Genomic DNA, 24,872 nt, shown 5'->3' on the forward strand with positions numbered 1-24,872 from the left:
AACCAGTTAAGGACCAAGGACGTTCTGGAACGTCCCCGCACCCTGGGCTTTGAGGACCAAGGACGTTCCAGAACGTCCTGGTGTTTCTCCGATCTCTGCCGCGCGCCGGGCAAAGATAGGAATGGCATTCCTGCTGAAATCCTTCAGCAGGCATGCCGTGTGAATGCCGAGAGGGGTCCCGGGACCCCCCCATGCGATTTTCTCCTATTCCGGGCTGATCGGGTCTCTGGTGACCCGATCACCCGGAAAACTGTGATGATCTGACCTGTCAGTGACAGCCCAGATCATCCTGAAGGGTAGGAGTGAAGTCGCAATGCTGCGATTTCCTCCTATCCCCTGCCATTGGTCAGAATTGATTCTGACCAATGGCAGAGCAGGACAGTGGCAGTGGCCATGGCAACCCCCCGTTTTGGCCACCCCTGGATGTCCAGGGGATCGTGGGAAGAAGATGGAGGTCGGTACCTGCAGGAGAAGATGCCTGGAGACCCCGATCGTTGCTGGAGACTGCTGGATCCTGGGTCAGGTAGGGAAACTACTGTGGGAGAGGGGGTAATTGAAAGTGAAAGTAAAGTGATCTTTACTGTGGCAACCACTAGGAAGGCCAAACTGCAACTGCCTTTGACTGTCTGGGCATGCTGGGAGTTGTAGTTTTGCAACATCTGAAGGGTCACAGTTTGGAGACCACTGTTACAGTGGTGCCCAAACGGTAGCCCTCCAGATGTTGCCAAACTACAACTCTCAGCATGCCTAGACTGCCCAGGCATGCTGGGGGTTGTAGTTCTGTAACATCTGTCTCTTCAGATTTAGCAATTTTCATGACATTTTTGAAAATTGCTGCTTTACTTAGAAGCCCTCTAATTTTTTCAAAAAGCAAAAATATGTCCATTTTATGATGCCAACATATTGTATTTGTGAATAAAAATAAAATTTATTTGGAATATCCATTTTCCTTACAAGCAGAGAGCTTCAAAGTTAGAAAAATGCAAAATTTTCAAAATTTTCATGAAATTTGGGGATTTTTCACCAAGAAAGGATGCAAGTAACGCCCAAAATTTACCACCAAAATAAAATAGACTATGTCACGAAAAAACAATTTCAGAATAAGAATGATAACTAAAAGCATTCCAGAGTTATTAATGTTTAAAGTGACAGTGGTCAGATGTTCAAAAAACGCTCTGGTCCTAAGGTGTAAAATGGCCTGGTCCTTAAGGTGTTAAGCCACGGCCAGAAGTGTATTCAAACGGAATGGGAAACCTCTCCTTTCCTACTGGATCCATTTCTGACTTTGGCTCAAAAATTGCAGTGGCAGTTTTTGAAAAAACAGCAGAAAAAAACCTTTGGGGTATGTTCAAACTACAGAGTGTGAACAGAATCTCCGCTCGCTGAATTCAGTGAGCGGAGATTCAGGCTGGCAACCGGCAGCAGCAGTAGGATCGCGTGGCACTGCGCTGTCACCATTGACGGCTATGCAGTGCTCGCAAACTTCAGCGCAAAGAAATTCGGAATGCGGAATTCCGCCGCTGAAAGTCCTCAGTGTGAACGGGTCTCGCGGAAGACCCATTCACACTGATGGTAATGTTCACTGTGCGGACTTTTACTCACGGAATTCCGCGGGGATTCTGCAATGTGAACATACCCTTATGGAAACTTAGCCTAATAAAGATTATATGTGAAAAAGGCACAGACTACTTTACTAAACTAAACAATGAAACTTATAGCCGTCTGATCATTACGATAAAAAATTATACATTTGTTCTGGTCATTAACCCCTTTATGCATTAATAACTCTGGGATGCTTTTACCTTTGATTCTGTTTCCGAGAATGTTTTTTTGTGACATATTCTACTTTAACATAGTGGTAATTTTTTGTCGTTACTTGCATCCTTTCTTGGTGAAAAATCCCCAAATTTCATAAAAATTTTGAAAATTTTACATTTTTCTAACTTTGAAACACTCTGCTTGTAACGAAAATGGATATTCCAAATAAATGATATATATTGATTCACCAAAACAACATTACTTCTTTATGTTGGCATCATAAAGTTGACATGTTTTTACTTTTTGAAGACATCAGAGGACTTCAAAGTATAGCAGCAATTTTCCAAATTTTCACAAAAATTTCAATAATTTCGGAATTTTTCAGGGACCAGTTAAGTTTGAAGTGGATTTGAGGGGCCTTTCTGTGAGACATACCCCATAAATTACCCCATTATAGAAACTAAACCCCTCAAAGTATTCAAAATGACATTTAGAAAGTTTGTTAACCCTTTAGGTGTTTCACAAGAATAGCAGCAAAGTGGAGGAGAAAAATCAAAATCTGCATTGTTTACACTAACATGTTCTTGTAACTCCATTTTTTATTTTTAAAAGTAGTATAATGAGAAAAAGGCCCCCAAAATTTGTAGCCCAATTTCTTTTGAGTATGGAAATGCCTCATATGTTGACATAAAGTGCTCTGCGGGCTCACAACATGGCTCAAGAGGGAAAGAGCAACTGTGGGATTTTTTAAAGCGAATTTTGATGTCATGGTTTTAGTGTTGCATTTAGGAAGCCCCCAGAACAGAAATAAAACACCCCACATGGCATACTATTTTGGAAACTATATACCTCAAGGAACATAACAAGGGGTATAGTGAGCATTAACACCTCACAGGTGTTTGACGACCTTGCATTGAAGTTGGACGTGAAAATTAATAACTAGATTTCTAACACTAAAATGATGGTGTTACCCCAAATTTTTCTTTTTCACAAGGAGTAATAGGAGAAAATGGACCCCAACATTTGAAGCCCCACTTCTCCCGATTAAGAAAATGCCCCATATGTGGATGTTAAGTGCTCTGCTGGCGCACTACAGTTCTCAGAACAGAAGGAGCGCCATTGGACATTTGGAGAGAGAATTTTGCTGGAATTGAAGTCGGGATCATGTGCATTGACAAAGCTCCCATGGTGCCAGAACACCAGAAACCCCCCACATGTGACACCGTTTTGGAAACTACACCCCTCAAGAAATGTAACAAGGGTTACAGTGAGTACTTACACCTCACAGGTGGGCCGTAAAAGTGAAAAATGTGAGTTTTTAACACTAAATTAATAGTGTTACTCCAAATGTTTCATTTTCACATGGGGTAATAGGGCAAAAGGCCCCCAAAATTTGTAGTGTAATTTCGCCTGAGTAAGGAAATACCCGATATGTGGATGTAAAGTTATCTGCAGGCACACTGCAATGCTCAGAATAGAAGCGCCATTGGTTTTTTGGAGAGAGAATTTTGCTGGAATTGAAGTCGAGGGCCGTGTGCGTTTAAAAATCCCCCATTGAGCAAGAACAGCAGTAACCCCCCCCCCCCCAACATTTTAGAAACTACACCCCTCAAGGAATGTAACAAGGGTTATAGTGAGTACTTATACCTCACATGTTTTTTGAACAGTGGGCTGTAAAAAGTCAAAGAATTGATTTTTAAAACTGAATTGCTGGTATTAACCAAAAATTTTTACTTACACAAGTAGTAAGAGAAGAAAAGCTCCACTAAATTTGTAGCCCAATTTCTCCAGAATAAGGATATACCCCATATAAGGCGGAAAAGCACTATGTGGGGGCAAAACAGGGCTTAGGAGTGAGACGGCACTGATTTGAGGCCTAAAGTGGTGCTTTGCACTGCAATGGTTGAGGTTCTGAAATATAAAAAAAAAAAAAACTGGCTTTTTGCACTAAAATGCTGGGGTTACCCAATTTTTTACATTTTCACAAGGGGTAATGGGAGAAATTGGGTTACAAATTTTGGAGGGCTTTTTCTCCTGACTTTGGAAACACATCCACATATGGGGTAACATGTTGGGCGGGCGCACAACAAGGCTCAGAAGTCATAGAGGTCTGTTTGAATTTGAGGCCTATGGCATATCAGTAGCTGACGGTTACATACATTCAGAGAAAAATACAAAAATGAAACACCCACATGTGACACCATTACAGAAAGTACCCACCCTGAAGAATGGGTATAGGGGTAAAGAGGACATTTTGAACGCACGGGTGTTTCCTAAATTTATTTTCCAGCAATGGATGAAGGGTAGCTTTTGAAAATTGCAATTTTCAACCTATGCTCTGCTTCATCATTCTAAGAACAACTAACATGTGACTCCAAATTGTCGCCTGGAAATACCACTGTAACGTCAGCGCTCTGGCCAGACACACTGGCCACGTGCGCTCTCCTCTCATGTACCCGCTGCCGCAAGGTTGGGATTCGCATTGCGGGACACGCTTGCATGCGAGTTCCAGATCGTCACTCACCTCCTTTTGTCTTCTGTGTTCCCAGTCCCGGTGCGTGTGCCCCCGCTTGCTAGGGCGTGCGTGCGCGCCTGAGCTCTGAAATTTAAAGGGCCAGTATGCCCTAATTAGTGTCTTCACCTGTTCCTTCCCAATAAGTGCGTGCACTGCCTTGTGTTGAATCTTTGTTGCCCTAGTGCCTTAGAGAAAGCTACTGTGTTTCCTGTGTTCCTGTTTATCAGAGTACCTGATCCTTGTTCCGTGACCTGACCCTGCTTCTGTGCCGCCTGCCCTGACCTACAGCTATCCTGACCTCGTCTTGTCTTATCCCTCTGTACCACGCTTCATCCCAGCAACGTGTGTGGACGAGTCTTGCCAGCGGTAGCGACCTGGGTGCTGAATGCCGCAGCAAGACCATCCCACTTTGCGGCGGGCTCAGGTGAAAACCAACTGTGCCTTAGACTCCGCTCCCTGGCCTGGCTCATATCATCATCCACACAGGCCCAGAGGATCCACCACCTGCCGTGACCCTAACAACGACAGAGCTCATGAGCGAGAACTCTTCGCATTTGAGGCCGATGTTTCTTACAGACCTAACAGTTACATACATTCAGAGGAAAATACAAGAAAGGAACACCCACATGTGAACCTATTTCAAACAGTGCACCCCCTAGGGAAGGTGTATAGGGGTGAAGTGGAGATTTGGAACAGACGGGTGTTCCCTAAATTTATTTTCCATGAATGGATGAAGTGTAGTTTGGGGAAAATGAAAATTGCTATTTTAGTACTAATATGCCAAATATATTCCCAGAATGATGACCCAGAGTATAGCCAAAAGTAAAAATGATGCCCGCCCCAAACCTTATGCTCTGAATCATCATTCTGGGAATGTGATGTGTGTGGCCATCCCTGTTCTGTTACCTCAAATGCGCACCCCGCTTAGGTGGGGAGAGAGTGCTGTGCATTTGAGGCAACTGCAAACCCCCAATGCTGTTGACTCTGTGTGCATGACCCATTTATTTTTTTATTTTTTGGGGGAAAGATATTATCAGGGGTATTGGGAAATAGTTTTTTTTTGGGGGGGGAGGGTTTGGTTTTAAAATTTGGAAGACAATGTACTCTTGACTGATACATTGGAGTCGAATTCTGGGGAATTAAAACAGGGAAAAGGATTGAAATTTAGTGCTCCATGGAAGTGTGATAGTCCCTGAAGCAAGCCTTAATGCAGAGGCCCGGATGATCGGGGCAAGTGTTGCATTGAGTGGTGGTGTCCTTCCGAATCCCCCTCTTGCGACACACACTGCATTTTTTCTGGGATCGTCCCTTCTTTCCAGTGTGGGGGACCTCACCTGGAAAGTGTTGGCCGGGGATGATCCGGGGAACCGAAGTTCCAGAGGTGCTCTGACCCTCTCCTTGGCGGTCACCAAAGATTAGGGCCCTTAGAACTTCCTCTTGGATCTCCAGAAATGTGTGGTGGCTGATTGTGTGGCAAGCCTTGTGGGGTGTAGGGTAGTTAGGGTGTTGCTGTTCGGGATAATAAAGGGCGCTGTTAACCCTTGTCACTCGTGATGCTAGGGTGGGGGTTAAATACTGTAATCTTGATAGGCCTATTGCCACCCTTCCCAAGAGCAATAGGTGATGCAGAAATAAAGGATTGTTCACAACCACTGTTAACTGAAAACTGGCAGGAATTTTTACAGAAAAATTTCTGTACATGCAGCAATAGTAACAGTCCAGATAACAGAGTCTCTATAGATATAGCTGAGCAGCGATTGACAGTTGGTTGGGATCAGATAAGCTCAATTTGTCTTCTTAGGGATTTTGTAGCATAGATCCGCTGGATTTAAGGGTGCGTTTAGGTCCAGTGATCTTGCAATGAGTAGCGGGGAATTGTTTAGTCTATCCGCTATGTTAGAGGCCTAGGCCGCAAGGCTTTGGCCTAGCAAATCTTCTTGTAAGCTGCAGAGGTCCTACCTCTTCCAGAATCAGCAACCCAAGAGAGCGATCAAGATGGCTCAGGTCCCTTATATGGGCAGGGGCTGGCAGTTTTGGATTGGTCCATAACAACTGTCACTCACCGTTACATTGCATTGTGGGTGAACACGTCATGGGAACCTCCAAAGGTCCTGTAGCAAAACCATAGAGTTCTAACCTAATCACGTGACTCGCAGGTCCTACTACGCTTGAATAGGTAGGCAATTAAATATATACATATATCTATACTTATATTTATAAAAACTTCTATACAGTTATAGACTAACTGAGGGGTGACAAGGGGTTAACTATAGGAGAGGGACCCCGACGTTCCCGACGTATGAAATACGGTACCGGGACACCACAAATGTCTCTGTGTTGCCAGCGTGCTGGAACAGTACAAAAGAGTAATACATGGCAACCTGGACCATGTAGACCGCAACTTTTTTGTACCATGCCTGTGTTTTCCGCATGGCATTATATGGCTTGAGGACTTGACCAGAAAGATCAACTCCCCCCATATACCTATTGTAGTCCAGAATACAATCCGGCTTGAGGACCGGTCCAACGGTACCTCGCACAGGGACAGGGGTTCTGCCTTTCCCATGAATTGTGGACAGCATAACGACATCCCTCTTGTCCTTATACCGGACCAGCAACAGGTTTTCATGGGAAAAGGCACGGGACTCACTCCAGGGGATAGGAGTTTGCAGGGGATAGGAAGGCTTTGATTCTTCCAGCCTGTCCCACAAGCGAGCGTGGATCTGGCGAGGGATGTGAAGAGAGGGATAGTTACATAGTTAGTATGGTTGAAAAAAGACATACGTCCATCAAGTTCAACCAGGGAATTGAAGGGTAGGGGTGTAGCGCGATATTGGGGAAGGGATGGGATTTTATATTTCTTCATAAGCATTAATGTTATTTTGTTCCATTACACAAACAGGAACCCTGTTTTAACCCCTTAAGGACCAAGGGCGTACAGGTACGCCTTTGCTCCCTGGTACTTAAGGACCAAGGGCGTACCTGTACGCCCGTGGGAATTTCGGTCCCCGCCGCGCGCCAGACGGGGATCGGACCGGGGTGACTGCTGATATCTATCAGCAGGCACCCCGCGCAAATGACCAGAGGGGTCATTAGACCCCCCCATGTCGGCGATCGGTGCAAATCGCAAGTGAATTCACACTTGCGATTTGCGCTGATTCCGGGTCATACGGGTCTATGGTGACCCGGAATAGAAGGGGGATCGTGGGTGTCCTAGACACCCACGATACCCCTGTAGCGATAGGAGTGAGGTGGCAGGGTTGCCACCCCTCCTATCTCTGCTATTGGTGGTCTAGACGCAACCACCAATAGCAGATCGGGGGCGGAGGGGTTTACTTTCGGTTTCCCCGTCCTGCCCACTCACAATAGGCGGGGCAGAACGGGGAAACCGACAGGGACCGGCGCCGAAGATCCACTTACCCATCGGCGACGGCAGCGGGCAATGATCGGCGTAAGAAGAGGACGGGGATGCAGCTTCCTGGATCCAACGGAAGCCGGTGAGTTACTTAGCAACATCTGGAGGGCTACAGTCTGAGACCACTATAGTGGTCTCTAAACTGTAACCCTCCAGATGTTGCAAAACTACAACTCCCAGCATACCCAGAGAGCTGTTTAGGCTTGCTGGGAGTTGCAGTTTTGCAACAGCTGGAGGTCTACAGTTTGAGACCACTGCAAAATGATCTCTATACTGTGCACCTCCAGATCTTGCAAAACTACAACTCCCAGCATGCCCAGACAGCAGTTTGCTGTCTGGGCATGCTGGGAGTTGTAGTTTTGCAACATCTGGAGGTCCACAGTTTGGAGACCACTGTGCAGTGGTCTATAAACTATAGCTCTCCAGATGTTGCAAAACTGCTGTCTCTGCATGCTGGGAGTTGTTGTTGCGATCCCTCCAGCTGTTGCATAACTACATCTCCCAGCATGCCTTTCGGCGATCAGTACATGCTGGGAGTTGAAGTTTTGCAACAGCTGGAGGCACACTGGTTGGAAAATACTGAGTTAGGTAACAGAACCTAACTGAAGGTTTTCCAACCAGTGTGCCTCCAGCTGTTGCAAAAGTACAACTCCCAGCATGCACGGTCTGTCAGTACATGCTGGGAGTTGTGGTTTTGAAACAGTTGGAGGTTTGCCCCCCCATGTGAACGTACAGGGTACATTCACACTGGCGGGTTTACAGTAAGTTTTCTGCTTCAAGTATGAGCTGTGGCAAATTTTTCACCGCAGCGCAAACTCCTAGCGGTAAATTCACTGTAAACCCGCCAGTGTGAACGTACCCTAAAAACACTACGCTACACTAACACATAATAAAGAGTAAAACACTACATTTACACCCCCTTACACTGTCTAACCCCCCTAATAAAAAATAAAAAACGTATTGTACGGCAGTGTTTCCAAAACAGAGCCTCCAGCTGTTGCAAAACAACAACTCCCAGCATTTCCGGACAGCCACTAACTGTCCAGGCATGCTGGGAGTTTAGCAACAGCTGGAGGCACCCTGTTTGGGAATCACTGGCGTAGAATACCCCTATGTCCACCCCTGTGCAATCCCTAATTTAGTCCTCAAATGCGCATGGCGCTCTCTCACTTAAGAGCCCTGTCGTATTTCAAGGAAACAGTTTAGTGCCACATATGGGGTATCTCCGTACTCGGGAGAAATTGCGTTACTAATTTTGGGGGCTTTTTTTCCTTTTACCCCTTATGAAAAAGAAAAGTTGGGGTCTACACCACCATGCTGGTGTTGTCCTTTACTTTTTATTTTCACGAGAGGTAAAAGGAAAAAAAGACCCCCAAAATTTGTAACGCAATTTCTCCTGAGTACGGAGATACCCCATATGTGGGCGTAAAATGCTCTGCGGACGCACAACAAGGCTCAGGAGTGAGAGCGCACCATGTACATTTGAGGCCTAAATTGGTGATTTGCACAGGGGTGGCTGATTTTACAGCGGTTCTGACATAAACCCCAAAAAATAAATACCCACATGTGACCCCATTTTGGAAACGACACCCCTCACGGAACGTAACAAGGGGTATAGTGAGCCTGAACACCCCACAGGTGTTTGACAAAATGCTGGTGTCACCCTAAATTTTTCATTTTCACAAGGGAAAATAAAAAAAAGCCCCCCAAAATTTGTAACCCAATTTCTTCTGAGTAAGAGCATACCCCATATGTGGATGTAAAGTGCTCTATGGGTGCACTACAATGCTCAGAAGAGAAGGAGCGCCATTGGGATTTTGAAGAGAAAATTTGTCCGGAATTGAAGGCCACTTGTGTTTACAAAGCCCCCATGGTACCAGAACAATGAACCCCCCCCCCCCATATGTGACCCCATTTTGGAAACTACACCCCTCATGTAATGTTATAAGGGGTACAGTGAGCATTTACGCCCCACCAGTGTCTGACAGATTTTTGGAACAGTGATCCGTGAAAATGAAAAATTTAATTTTCCATTTGCACAGCCCACTGTTCCAAATATCTGTCAAACGCCAGTGGGGTGTAAATGCTCACTGCACCACTTATTAAATTCTGTGAGGGGTGTAGTTTCCAAAATGGGGTCACATGTATGGGGGTCCACTGTTCTGGCACCACGGGGGGGGCTTTGTAAATGCACATGGCCCCTGACTACCATTCCAAACGAATTCTCTTTCCAAAAGCTCCATGGTGCTCCTCCTCTTCTGAGCATTGTAGTTCGCCCGTAGTACACTTCAGGTCCACTTATGAAGAGATGGGGTTACAAATTTTGGTGGGTATTTTCTGCTATTAACCCTTGCAAAAATGTGAAATTTGGGGGGAAACACACATTTTAGTGAAAAAAAAATATGTTTTTTTTTACATATGCAAAAGACGTGAAACCCGTGTGGGGTATTAAGGCTCACTTTATTCCTTGTTACGTTCCTCAAGGGGTCTAGTTTCCAAAATGGTATGCCATGTATTTTCTTTTTGCTGTTCTGGCACCATAGGGGCTTCCTAAATGCGACATGCCCCCCGAGCAAAATTTGCTCTCAAAAAGTCAAATATCACTCCTTCACTTCGGAGCATTGTAGTTCGCCCGTAATGCACTTCAGGCCAACTTATGGGGTGCCTCCATACTCAGAAGAGATGGGGTTACAAATTTTGGGGGGTATTTTCTGCTATTAACCCTTGCAAAAATGTGAAATTTGGGGGGGAAACACACATTTTAGTGACATTTTTTTAAATTTTTTTTACATATGCAAAAGTCGTGAAACATCTGTGGGGTATTAAGGCTCACTTTATTCCTTGTTACGTTCCCCAAAGGGTCTAGTTTCCAAAATGGGGGTTATGTTTGCTGTTCTGGCACCATAGGGGCTTCCTAAATGTAACATGCCCCCCAAAAACCATTTCTGAAAAACATACTCTCCAAAATCCCCTTGTCGCTCCTTCGCTTCTGAGCCCTCTACTGCGCCCGCCGAACACTTTACATAGACATATGAGGTATGTGCTTACTCGAGAGAAATTGGGCTACAAATATAAGTATACATTTTCTCCTTTTACCCCTTGTAAAAATTCAAAAATTGGGTTTACAAGAACATGCGAGTGGAAAAAATAGATTGTGAATTTTCTCCTTCACTTTGCTGCTATTCCTGTGAAACACCTAAAGGGTTAAAACACTTACTGATTGTCATTTTGAATACTTTGGGGGGTGTAGTTTTTATAATGGGGTCATTTGTGGGGTATTTCTAATGGGAAGACCCTTCAAATCCATTTCAAACCTGAACTGGTCTCTGAAAAAAAGCGAGGTTCAAAATTTTGTGAAAAATTGGAAAATTGCTGCTGAACTTTGAAGCCCTCTGGTGTCTTCCAAAAGTAAAAACACGTCAATTTTATGATGCAAACATAAAGTAGACATATTGGAAATGTGAATAAAAAAAATATTTTGAATATCCATTTTCCTTACAAGCAGAAAGCTTCAAAGTTAGAAAAATGCAAAATGTTCAAATTTTTCATCAAATTTTGGGATTTTTCACCAAGAGAGGATGCAAGTTACCACAAAATTTTACCACTATGTTAAAGTAGAATATGTTGCGAAAAAACAATCTCAGAATCAGATTGATAACTAAAAGCATTCTAGAGTTATTAATGTTTAAAGTGACAGTGGTCAGATGTGCAAAAAATGCTCTGGTCCTAAGGTGTAAAATGGCCTGGTCCTTAAGGGGTTAAAGCTGTTAATTTTTCCTGCTGTGACCAGTTCCTGAGGTAGACTGTTCCATAAGTTCACAGTTCTGATGGTAAAGAAGGCGTGTCGCCCCTTGAGAATAAACCTTTTCTTCTCCAGACGGAGGGAATGCCCCCTCGTCCTTTGGGGGGGGGGGGGGTTCCTGGAACAGTTTTTCTCCATATTTTTTGTATGGGCCATTAATATACTTATATACATTTATCATATCCCCCCTTAAACGTCTCTTCTCAAGACAAAACAATTGTAACTCCTTTAATCGCTCCTCATAACTAAGATGTTCCGTGCCCCATATTAGTTTAGTTGCGCATCTCTGCACCCTTTCCAGCTCCACAGTGTCCCTTTTATGGACTGGTGCCCAAAACTGAGCAGCATATTCCAGATGAGGCCGTACCAATGCTTTATAAAGGGGGAGTATTATGTCCCTGTCCCTTGAGTCCATACCTCTTTTTATACATGACAATATCCTGCTGGCTTTGGAAGCAGCAGCCTGACATTGCATGCTATTCTGTAGTCTGTGATCTACAAGTAGACCCAGATCCTTCTCTACCAGTGACTCTGCCAGTTTAATCCCCCCTAAGACATACAACGCATGCAGGTTATTAGTACCCAGATGCATAACTTTACATTTATCCACATTGAACCTCATTTGCCAAGTGGATGCCCAGACACTTAGTCTATCCAAGTCATCCTGTAACTTATGCACATCCTCTATGGACTGTACCGTGCTACAAAACTTGGTGTCATCTGCAAAGATAGAAACAGAGCTGTTAATGCCATCCTCTATATCATTGATAAAAAAAATTAAACAACAGCGGGCCCAGTACTGAACCTTGGGGAACACCACTAATAACCTTGGACCAATCAGAGTACGAATCATTGACCACCACTCTCTGGGTACGATCCATGAGCCAGTGTTTAATCCAGTTACAAACTAAAGTTTCCAAATCCAAAGACCTTAACTTACCTGTCAGACATCTATGAGGGACAGTATCAAACGCTTTAGCAAAATCCAGAAACACTATATCCACAGCCATTCCTCTGTCAAGGCTTCTACTCACATCTTCATAAAAGCAAATTAGATTGGTTTGGCAACTTCTATTTAAAAAGTTATCCACGTTAAGTTGGTAACCTTTATCTAGCAATATTTTCCCGCTAACACCCAGAGTGGGGGGACATTCTGGGGGTTCAAAATGGAAATCTTGTCCCTCATACACTATAAACTTGCAAGTGCACCCTGAGGTACTCTCGCAAAGTTTATACATCTTCACACCATACCGCGCTCGCTTGGTAGGGATGTATTGCCGGAAGCTGAGTCTCCCCTTAAAGCTGATGAGAGATTCATCAATAGCGACCTCCCTTCCAGGGACATAGGCCTCCCAAAATTTGGCCCGATATGATTGATGACCGGCCTGATTTTATACAGGCAGTCATACGTGGGATCAGTTTGGGGTGGGACATGCCACATGCCAGCGGGACATTTCCAAATGGCCTCGAACCGGGGATGGGTCATGGCCATACCGTAGAGCGGGGTCTGGTAGAGGACGTCCCCACACCAGCACTGCCTGACCTTTGGTTTTTTAACTAGGCCCATATGCAGCACGAGGCCCCAAAAGGTCCTCATTTCAACTGCACTGACTGGGAACCAGCCACCGGGCTTAGCTAAAAAGGAGCCCGGGATTGCGGTGACAAACTGTTGGGCGTACAGGTTCGACTGGTCAACCATCAGACTGACAAAGTCGTCACTGAAAAAAACTAAAATAGTCAATTTCAGTGAACCCGACGATGTCAATCTTCACCGACAAGAGTCAAGACAAGTTTACCGGTACCAGGCACCAGTAAACTTGGCTGGCGGGCTTGACTAGTATGAGTGCCAGGGGGACTCATACTAGCATGGGGCACCGGGTCAGGAGCAGAGGAGGTTTGCAGCCTTGCATGGCAGAGTCTCCGCCGCCTTGGTGGCTCATCATCAGAAGATGATGAAGAGGACGTGGAAGAAATATGGAAGCTGGGGTCTTCCTCGTCCTCTGCGGCGCTTTCAGTGTCGGAGGCAAGTATGGCATATGCCTCCTCCGCTGAAAACGCCCTGCAGGCCATTTCCCTACATGAATGGGATGGGGGGGGGGTGTATATGTGTGTGGGGAAAACTTTATTTGTGTATGTGCTGTGTGTGGTGAGAGACTACCTCGCTAAACGACTTCCTAACCCGCCCTAGCCTAACTAAACCCGCCCTAACAGAAAAAATATAAATTAAACAGGGTAAAAAATGTAAATAATAAATAAATTAAAAAATATAAAAGATTTCCAGTGCCAAAAAAGCCCTGCACCAAAAAAAGCGTTTACCTAATCAGTGGTATGCGCAGGGAGCGCAGAAGTCAGTGGGGGGTCCGGCCAGAACAGTGGCTGGTGGCACGTACACAGACTCCCACACAAAATACAAAAAAAAAAAAAAACGGACACCTACAGTATGGTACAGTAATTATCTTTTTTTTTTTAACCACCTAACTCTGACCTTGCCTAATCTAAAGCTTTCCCTAATCACTGAAACAGTGCCACGGGGCACTAAGAACACTGTGAGGGGGGAGATCCAGCAACATGCTCCTGCTCTCCTCCCCCCTCCTCATACACTGTGATTGGTGCGGTCACTACGACTGCCCAATCACAGCTGTCCTGATGGGGGAGGGTGGTGGCAACACTGGCACCTCCCAGTACAGTACGGATCATGATTGGTGGTGTATATTAAACCACTGATCATCATCCTTTTCTGAGTCATGGGGTCACATGTGACCCCCATGACCCAGAATCAACGGTTTGAATTTACTGGCGATCTGCGGCGATCGCCAATATGGGGGGGGGGTCCTCAGGACCCCCCTCGGCACTGTGCCTGGATGCCTGCTGAATGATTTCAGCAGGCATTCCAGTCCGGTCCCCGCCCGGCGAGCCGCAGGGACCGGAAATGCTCAGGGCGTACAGGTACACCCTGAGTCCTTAAGGATCGGAGACGCAGGGCGTATGCATACGCCCTGGGTCCCCAAGAGGTCCCTAAATCACCTGCATATTAAGAGGATTAAACTTGCATTCAGCCTTCATAAGGGTTTTGGTGTGATAACCAATATGGCTTAAAGGAGATATCCAGTGGTGAAAAAAGTATCCCCTATCCTAAGGATAGGGGATAAGTTCCAGATCGCGGGGGGTCCGACCGCTGGGGCCCCCCCGCGATCTCCTGTATGGGGCACCGATAACTCGTGGGAAGGGGGCGTGTTGACCACCACACAAAGCGGCGGATGACACTCCCCCTCAATACAACTCTATGGCAGAGCCGGAGCGCTGCCTTCGGCAATCTCCGGCTCTGCCATAGAGTTGTATTGAGGGGGCGTTTCAGCCACCGCTTTGTGAGGTGGTCAACACGTACTATCTGGCCAGCGAGCCGTGGCCCCTTATAGAGAGATCACGGGGGCCCCAGCGGTCGGACCCACTGCGATCTGAAACTTATCTCCTAGCGTTAGGATAGGGGGACACGTTTTTCACCACTGGACTACCCCTTTAACCATGGCTGGAGTTTCACTTTAAGCCGTTGTCCATTTTACCTATGGATTTGAGCCGCACTTCTTCCAGATCCATTAGCAGCGGTTTCCAATCGACATTCATTGAGTTCAGCATTGCCTTCAATTTTCTCTCTGTGCTGTGTGTTTGACCATCTGCTCACTGCTCTCAAGGCCAGGTGATACCAGGCAGCTTAGATACAAAATAGCAGAGTGTAAAATATAGGCACTCATTACTTGATGGATAACTACAGCCAACTGCACTCCAAATATACTTTTCCATCAGGTTTGAAAAAGGGGTGTGGCCTTTGCAAAAGGGTGGAGCTTTTGTAAAAGGGGGTGGTAGGCATAAGATACTACACTGTGCACCAATGAATACAACAGAATTCTGGCACAAGATTCTGTTGTAGTATAACACTCTAGAAGACACAGCAATTTTTCATGTTTGCCTTTCTTATTTTTTCCTCCTAGCCTTTTAATTTTCCATCCACAGAGCCATATGAGGGTTGTACTTTGTAATGACACTTATATGATGTGTGGTGTCCCGGTACCGCATCCTTTACGGTACCTGTATATAGGTCCCCATAGCCAGAGTCCCTAGGACGTCGGGGTCCTTTTTATTTAGTCCACCCCTTGTCACCTCTCATCTAGATATTAGTTATCTTACAGTTTACTCAGGATTTATATAAATATAATTGTACAAATGTATATAAGTGGTTAGTTACCTGTACGGAGCGTAACAGGACCTGCGGGTCACGTGATCAGGTACACTCTATGGTTTTTGCTTAAGGACCTTTGGAGGTCCCTGTAACGTATTGCGCCCACAATTCCTTGTAACAGTGAGTGACAGATATTCGGACCAATTAAAACGGCCCCGCCCCTGCCCATATAAGGGAGTGGCGGCCATAGCTCGCTCTCTTGTTCCCGGGCTTTCATGAGAGAAGGATCTGCGCTGCTGTCATCAGTGAGTTCAGGCCTGAGCCTTGTGGCAATGGCTGATCATTACCAAACCGTGAATGTATCAATCCCTAAGCACTCTGCAAGATCACCGGACCGTATCTATCCCCTAAATCCGGACGGATCTTCGCAATTAACCCTAATTCTAGAGACTTATAAAACAAGTCAAGGTCTGCAACAACTGCCAGTCACTGAAGTGTATAGAGACTGTATTGATGAGACTGTTATTGTTCATTGGATGTATCGCAAGCCTAAGTAAAGTTTATCCAAGCTCAAGTTCAAATATCTTGTGGACCTTCAGTCATTATTCATATGCACCTGTCGTTACTGGGAAGGGCGGCGATAGGCCGGAGAATTATCTCAGCATACTAGCCCTCAGCCTGGTGTCACAAACTATAGGGTTAACCTTAACCCCTGATATACTGAAGCAATACCCTGACTGCATTACCCCTACTCCAGAGGACTACCACAGATGTTGTAATGTCTGACTCAATAAAGTTAAAGGGAGGCCTGGATGTTTTTCTAAAAAATATAATATTACAAGTTATGGATACTAGATTTACATGGATTAATACGATTGATTTATCAAACAGCCTAAGTCACTGTGATAAATCTGCTGCATTATTAGGCTGTCTGGTCTAAGATTACACTATATCAGAATTAGATTTTAGTAAATCTTGGCCATTTTTTCTTCTTCAATCATGTCATTTGTAAACCAAAGCAATATGACAAAATCCTCCTTTCCCCTATAGTATATGTACTGGGTCAGCAGGATCTGGCATAGTCTAATGCTTAACCCCTAGGGGACTCATGATTTACATTTACAACATGGCCGCCCCGTACTTGACGCACCCTGCTGTAAATCGTGGGGGGGGGGGGGGCTGTGACAAGGGGGACACACAACAGCTCCACGTGTTTCATTGTCCTACAAGACAGCTTCCTCAGGAATGATGTGTGCTATGTTGTGTGGGAATATATATACTCATACCTCAATAACACCTGTGTGTAGACCCTGTTAGTCAATTTAAACTATAATGTCAGAACTTAGTCTCACCTGTGTGTGCCATATGCCGTGTATAGCTCGCCGCCATTTTCTCCAATGTGGCCAGGAAGTCCACACCATGTGTCACATGACAAAGAACCGGAAATTGCATTGTACGCATGATGCGCATATTGCACATGTACATAATAATTCATGTATTTGCGCATGTGCATGCTAAATTCGGATAATTTGCATAAAGTGTGCACTGCACATGCGAAAAATCGGGCAGCATGAATTTTATAAGCAAGACCAGTATGCAGAATAGCCCTACATATAACAGATAATGAGGCATTAGGGAACATAATGAATAAGGAGATGAGGCATAACTGTGTTACTACCATGACTGGACACCTGGTCAGCAAGGGTCTTGTTCTAGTGGTAAAAAATTATCCTATTGTATATTCTATGCACCCCCTAGACCTACTACATCATGGATAAATTACTGCTAATACATCACCAATTACGTGTGTGGTGTTTCATACTTTACCTTGGGTGCTGGGTCCCCAAAGTCAGAGTTCCTTGGTACCGTTGGGGTCTGCTTGATGAGATAATTCCTAGTAAACTCTTCGTTATTTAATTTTATGTGTTACATGTATATAATTAGTGTAATGTATTGATCTATATAGTGTTTGCAGGACCTTAGGTCACATGACTAATGTTTCTACTGTGATGGTATGCTAAAGGACCTTCCAGGTCACGTGGGTAGTTTCATGTTTTACCATAATCCTTTGTGTAAAGGACTGACAGTTGGGATGAACCAATCAGCTCAAGGCCAGCCCCTGCCCATATAAGGGAGCTGCCAGCCAATCCTCGCTCTCTTGGGTTCCAGACTATCAGAGAGAGGAGATCCGTGCGACTTACAAGACAAAACCAGGCCTGAAGCCTAACAATTCCGCAACTTACTAACCGTGAGTTACTAAATCAAATCCCCGCTAAAGCTTGCGTGACTGCTGGACCTAAAACCAATCCCGTAAATCCAGCGGAACAGCGTAAATCAATCTCCAGAGCTTATACTCACAAGGTCCCAACCAACTGTCATTATCCTCATAGACAGTACATATGTAAAGACTGTTCCTGTTTTACCTCTGCATAAAATCTGCAGTAAAGTTTCCTACAGTTTTCTGAATCTCCGGTTGTGGACAATCATTTATTCCTCCCTATCGTTCTTGGGAAGGGTGGCGATAGGACAAGTATATATTGAGGAGCCCTCACCCTGGCGTCATGACAGTTAAGGGTTAAACCAGCACCCTTTCATCACTGCACAGCTACACCCCATATACCCTATAACCCCACAAGCTTACCACACGTGTATCAAATATATAATATGTAAATACATATGTGTCACCTCATATCACCTCTAACTCTAAAAATACATGCATATACATATGTCATACGACAATCCAAGTGACATGCGTGTCTTAAATATGTGAACCATCCTTATATATGGGAAAATACACGACAAAACAGGATTCCCATTATGTTCTCTGGAATGCTATCCCTCAATCCCTCAGACTCAACAACAACATCCATAGTTTCAAAAGTGGCCTAAAAACACATCTCTTCAGACAGGCCTATAACAGTCTCTAATTGGCCTCAACATATCCCCAACATATCCCCAACATATCCCCAACATATCCCCAACATATCCCCAACATATCCCCAACATATCCTCAATATATCCCCACACCTCGTTTGAATAGTTATTGTGTAATTTTATGTCTGATACTTACTTGTCTTTGTTTGTACCCCATAATTGTAAGCGCTGCAGAATCTGTAGGCGCTATATAAATAAATAGATAATAATAAATAATAATAATGTGACAAATTGAGTATATCATAATTATAACACAGTGAATGACATAACTATCAAAACCATTAGAAGATGCATCCCCCAGGTGCGTCAAAAAAGACGCACCCTCATGACCCTACATGAATGACTGTTTCATTAGACCTGTACTCACTCTAGAAGGGAACAACCCATAAAACACAATACTGATCATATAATGTGACACATAATGAACACGTTGATGAAAATCCCAATAATAAGCAGTCTTGACCATATGATGAGCACATAATGTACATATTATTGACAGATTTTCAAGAGATGGCATACACTACATTCTTGGTTTTACAATTTATGTAGTGCTGCAATTTATAGGCCACGCCATCCTGGGGGTTGGTAAAAACCATACACCACACCTCACCTAGTGGTTTTAGTGGTTTTAAATGTTTGTGCTTTTGTTATGTGATTCAATAAAATGTGTATACTTTTCTATAATACAATTGTGGTGTGCATCTTTATATAGTGAATACCTTTTTTTCCTTTTGTGTTTACAGTTCTTGTTATAGCCACTGATAGCACCCCTTATTTTATTCATATAGTGGTGCCCGTCTTCATGCATGTAGTTTCACCACCCAGCTCCCACCACAAATTACAGCTGAATCAGTATTAGTGGCCAATAGAGGTCAATACTAACCAGGGCTGGTTTCGGCATGCAGTGTGTAAAGAACTGTGCATGAGCATGTGATGTCCCAGTATGGGATGGTGTGGCCTTGCACTGTCCTCCTACCTGTCAGGCAGAGTCCTTGCATGTCCCCAGGGCTCTCCTGCAGCATACCCCCATTATGTATATAGGTATGCCTTATTTCACGTACTATTGCTTTAACCCCTTAAGGACCCTGCCATTTTACACCTTAGGACCCGGCCATTTTTTGGACATCTGACCACTGTCACTTTAAACATTAAGAACTCTGGAATGCTTTTAGTTATCATTCTGAATCCAAGATAGTTTTTTCATTACATATTCTACTTTAACATAGTGGTAAAATTTTGTGGTAACATGCATCCTTTCTTGGTGAAAAATCCCAAAATTTTATGAAAAATTTGAAAATTTAGCATTTTTCTAACTTTGAAGCTCTCTGCTCACATGTTCTTGTAGACCCAATTTTTTAATTTTTGCAAGGGGTAAAAGGAGAAAATGTATACTTGTATTTGTAGCCCAATTTCTCCTGAGTAAGCACATACCTCATATGTCTATGTAAAGTGTTCGGCGAGCGCAGTAGAGGGCTCAGAAGCGAAGAAACGACAAGGGGATTTTGGAGAGTATGTTTTTCTGAAATGGTTTTTGGGGGGCATGTTGCATTTAAGAAGCCCCTATGGTGCCAGATCATAAAAAAAAAACACATGCCATACCATTTTTGAAACTAGACCCCTTGAAGAATGTAACAAGGAATTAAGTGAGCCTTAATACCCCGCAGGTGTTTTACGACTTTTACATATGTAAAAAAAATAAAATGTGTGTTTCCCCCCAAATGTCACATTTTTGTAAGGGTTAATAGCAGAAAAGACCCCCCAAAATTTGTAACCCCATCTATTCTGAGTATGGAGGTACCCCATAAGTTGACCTGAAGCGCACTGCAGGCGAACTACAATGCTCAGAATAGAAGGAGTCATATTTGGCTTTTTGAGAGCAAATTTCGCTCGGGGGGCATGTCGCATTTAGGAAGCCCCTATGGTGCCAGGACAGCAAGAAAAAAAACCACATGGCATACCATTTTGGAAACTAGACCCCTTGAGGAACGTAACAAGGAATAAAGTGAGCCTAAATACCCCACAGGGGTTTCACGACTTTTGCATATGTAAAAAAATATATATTTTTTCACTAAAATGTGTGTTTCCCCCCAAATTTCACATTTTTGCAAGGGTTAATAGCAGAAAAGACCCCCCAAAATTTGTAACCCCATCTCTTCTGAGAATGGAGGTACCCTATAAGTTGACCTGAAGCGCACTGCGGGCGAACTACAATGCTCAGAAAGGAAGGAGTCATATTTGGCTTTTTGAGAGCAAATTTTGCTCGGGGGGCATGTCGCATTTAGGAAGCCCCTATGGTGCCAGGACAGCAAAAAAAAAAAAAACACATGGCATGCCATTTTGGAAACTAGACCCCCTTGAGGAACGTAACAAGGAATAAAATGAGCCTTAATACCCGACAGGGGTTTCACGATTTTTGCATATGTAAAAAAAAAATTTTTTTTCACTAGAATGTGTGTTTCCCCCCAAATTTCACATTTTTGCAAGGGTTAATAGCAGAAAAGACCCCCCAAAATTTGTAACCCCATCTCTTCTGAGTATGGAGGTACCCCATAAGTTGACCTTTAGCGCACTGCGGGTGAACTACAATGCTCAGAAGAGAAGGAGTCATATTTGGCTTTTTGAGAGCAAATTTTGCTCGGGGGGCATGTCGCATTTAGGAAGCCCCTATGGTGCCAGGACAGCAAAAAAAAAAAAACGCATGGCATACCATTTTGGAAACTAGACCCCTTGAGGAACGTAACAAGGAATAAAATGAGCCTTAATAACCCATAGGGGTTTCACGACTTTTGCAAATGTAACAAAAAATATATATTTTTTTCACTAAAATGTGTGTTTCCCCCCAAATTTCACATTTTTGCAAGGGTTAATAGCAGAAAAGACCCCCCCCCCCCCCCCAAAAAAAAAAAAATTGCAACCCAGTCTCTTCTGAGTATGGAGGTATCCCATAAGTTGACCTGAAGTGCACTGCGGGCGAACTACAATGCTCAGAAGAGAAGGAGTCATATTTGGCTTTTTGAGAGCAAATTTTGCTCGGGGGGCATGCCGAATTTAGGAAGCCACTATGGTGCCAGGACAGCAAAAAAAAAAAAACACATGGCATGCCATTTTAGAAACTAGACCCCTTGAGGAACGTAACAAGGAATAAAATGAGCCTTAATAACCCATAGGGGTTTCACGACTTTTGCAAATGTAACAAAAAATATATTTTTTTTTCACTAAAATGTGTGTTTCCCCCCAAATTTCTCATTTTTGCAAGGGTTAATAGCATAAAAGACCCCCCAAAATTTGTAACCCCATCTCTTCTGAGTATGGAGGTACCCCATCAGTTGACCTGAACCGCACTGCGGGCGAACTACAATGCACAGAAGAGAAGGAGTCATATTTGGCTTTTTGAGAGCAAATTTTGCTCGGGGGGCATGTCGCATTTAGGAAGCCCCTATGGTGCCAGGACAGCAAAAAAACAAACACATGGCATGCCATTTTAGAAACTAGACCCCTTGAGGAACGTAACAAGGAATAAAATGAGTCTTAATAACCCATAGGGGTTTCACGACTTTTGCAAATGTAACAAAAAATATATATTTTTTTCACTAAAATGTGTGTTTCCCCCCAAATTTCTCATTTTTGCAAGGGTTAATAGCATAAAAGACCCCCCAAAATTGTAACCCCATCTCTTCTGAGTATGGAGGTACCCCATCAGTTGACCTGAACCGCACTGCGGGCGAACTACAATGCACAGAAGAGAAGGAGTCATATTTGGCTTTTTGAGAGCAAATTTTGCTCGGGGGGCATGTCGCATTTAGGAAGCCCCTATGGTGCCAGGACAGCAAAAAAAAAAAAACACATGGCATACCATTTTGGAAACTAGACCCCTTGAGGAACGTAACAAGGAATAAAATGAGCCTTAATACCCCACAGGGGTTTCACGACTTTCGCATATGTAAAAAAAAATAAAAAATTTTTTTCACTAAAATGTGTGTTTCCCCCCAAATGTCACATTTTTGCAAGGGTTAATAGCAGAAAAGACCCCCCAAAATTTGTAACCACATCTCTTCTGAGTATGGAGGTACCCCATAAGTGGACGTCAAGTTCACTGCAGGGGCGCCACAATGCTCAGAAAAGAAGGAGTCACATTTGCAAACTTTGCTGAAATGGGGGGGACATGTCGCATTTAGGAAGCCCCTATGGTGCCAGGACAGCAAAAAAAACAAAACACATGGCATACCATTTTGGAAACTAGACCCCTTGAGGAACGTAACAAGGGGTAAAGTAAGCCTTAATATCCCACAGGGGTTTCACGACTTTTGCATATGTAAAAAAAATAATATTTTTTTTTCACTAAAATGTGTGTTTCCCCCCAAATTTTACATTTTTACAAGGGTTAATAGCAGAAAATACCCCCCACAATTGGTAAATACATTTCTTTGGAGTAAGGACATACCTTATTTTTTGATGATTTTGGCTTGGCGGGTGCACAGCAGGTCTTGCTTGAGTGGGAGCGCAGTCAGGGACCTTGAGCTTGATATGGAGCAAGGATGTGGGACCCCCCCTCAAGGAGCGTTAATGGGGCGAGCACTGAGCCCTAAAATAGGGGAACACTATGGGGGACAATGGGCCGTAACTGGGGTAGACAGGTGGGGTACAGAGGCCCGTAATATGGGGTACAGTGGGCCAGAAAAGTAAAATAGGATATGTTCCCAGAATGATGACCCAGAGCATAGCCAAAACTGCCTTTTTGGGCAATTTAGTGATTTATGGGGGTTAAATTTTGGAATGTACTCTGGACTTGGTACATTGGTCAAATTATGGAAAATTAAACTGAAAAGGGAAAATTTAGGGCTCCATGGAAGTGTGATACTCCCTTAAGCAATCCTTAATGCAGAGGCCCGGATTATCTGGGCAAGTGTCACATTGATATATGGTGTCCTTCCGAATCTCCTTCCTGAAACACACTCTGCATCTTTTCTGGGCTCGCCCCTTCTTTCCACTGTGGGGGACCTCACCTGGAAAGTGTTGGCCTGGGACGATCCTGGCGCCTATAACTCCAGACCCTTGGGAAGTCCGGCCTGATCTTTCCCGGTCAGCAAAGATCAGGAACCTTAGGACTTCTTCTTGGTACTGGAGGAATGTCCCTGTGTTGCCAGCGTACTGGGATAGTACAAAAGCGTTGTACAATGGCAACCTGTACCAAGTAGACCGCAACTTTTTTGTACCATGCCCGTGGCGTTATATGGCTTGAGGACTTGATCTGAGAGATCAACTCCCCCCATATACCGATTGTAGTCCAGAATACAATCGGGCTTGAGGACCGGTCCCACGGTACCTCGCACAGGAACAGGGGTGCTGCCGTTCCCATGAATAGTGGTGAGCATAAGGACGTCCCTCTTATCCTTCACCAACAACAGGTTATCATGGGTGACGGCACGGGACTCACCCTTGGGGATAGGCGTCTGGACCAAATTTAGAGGGAGGCCTCTCTGTTTCCTCCGCACGGTCCCACAAGTGGACATGGATCTGGCGGAAAGGGATTTGAACAGAGGGATGCTGGTATAAAAGTTATCCACGTACAAGTGGAAACCCTTATCCAGCAATGGGTGAATAAGGTCCCAAACGAGTTTCCCGCTAACACCCAGAGTGGGGGGACATTCTGGGGTTCAGTACGGGAATCTCGTCCCTCATATACTCTAAACTTGTAAGTGTACCCGGAGGTACTCTCACAAAGTTTGTAGAGTTTCACACCATACAGCGCCCGCTTCGAGGGAATATACTGGCGGAAGATGAGTCTCCCCTTAAAACTGATGAGAGACTTATCTACAGAGAGGTCCCTGAGCGGTACGTAGGCCTCCAAAAATTTGGCCCCAAAGTGATCAATGACCGACCTCACTTTGTAAAGCCGGTCATGGGCGGGATCACGTCGGGGTGGACATGCCGCATTATCTGCATAATGCAGGCATTTCCGAATCGCCTCGACCCGCTTCCGTGTCATCGCCATACTGTAAAGTGGAGTCTGATAGAGGACGTCCCTGCTCCAGTAATGACGAGAACTTGTTTTTTTGACCAGGCCCACATGCAGCGATAGGCCCCAAAATGTCCTCATTTCCGCTGCATCAATGGCGCGCCATTCTTTGGGCTTGGCCAAAAAGGAATCTGGGTGGTGGGCAATGAACTGCTGGGCATACAAGTTCGTTTGCTCCACCATGTGATTGACCAGGCTGTCACTGAAAAAAAACTTTATAAAGTCCAGATCAGTGATTCCAGCATGGTCAATCTGGAT

General features: G+C 44.5%; 1 protein-coding gene across 14 annotated transcripts in view; it reads left to right on the forward strand.

The window, feature by feature from the left end:
• The first annotated feature begins 417 nt into the window (after positions 1 to 417).
• The window catches only part of BCAS1 (brain enriched myelin associated protein 1), a 205,107-nt gene continuing 180,652 nt past the window's right edge, over positions 418 to 24,872 (forward strand). For all 14 annotated transcript variants that reach the window (XM_056548663.1, XM_056548667.1, XM_056548664.1 and 11 more), the window contains exon 1: positions 418 to 523. The gene's annotated coding sequence lies outside the window, so the exon portion shown is untranslated. The remainder of the gene's footprint in view (positions 524 to 24,872) is intronic.

Source organism: Hyla sarda, chromosome 12 (assembly GCF_029499605.1).
Source record: "Hyla sarda isolate aHylSar1 chromosome 12, aHylSar1.hap1, whole genome shotgun sequence".
Classification (NCBI taxonomy): domain Eukaryota; kingdom Metazoa; phylum Chordata; class Amphibia; order Anura; family Hylidae; genus Hyla; species Hyla sarda.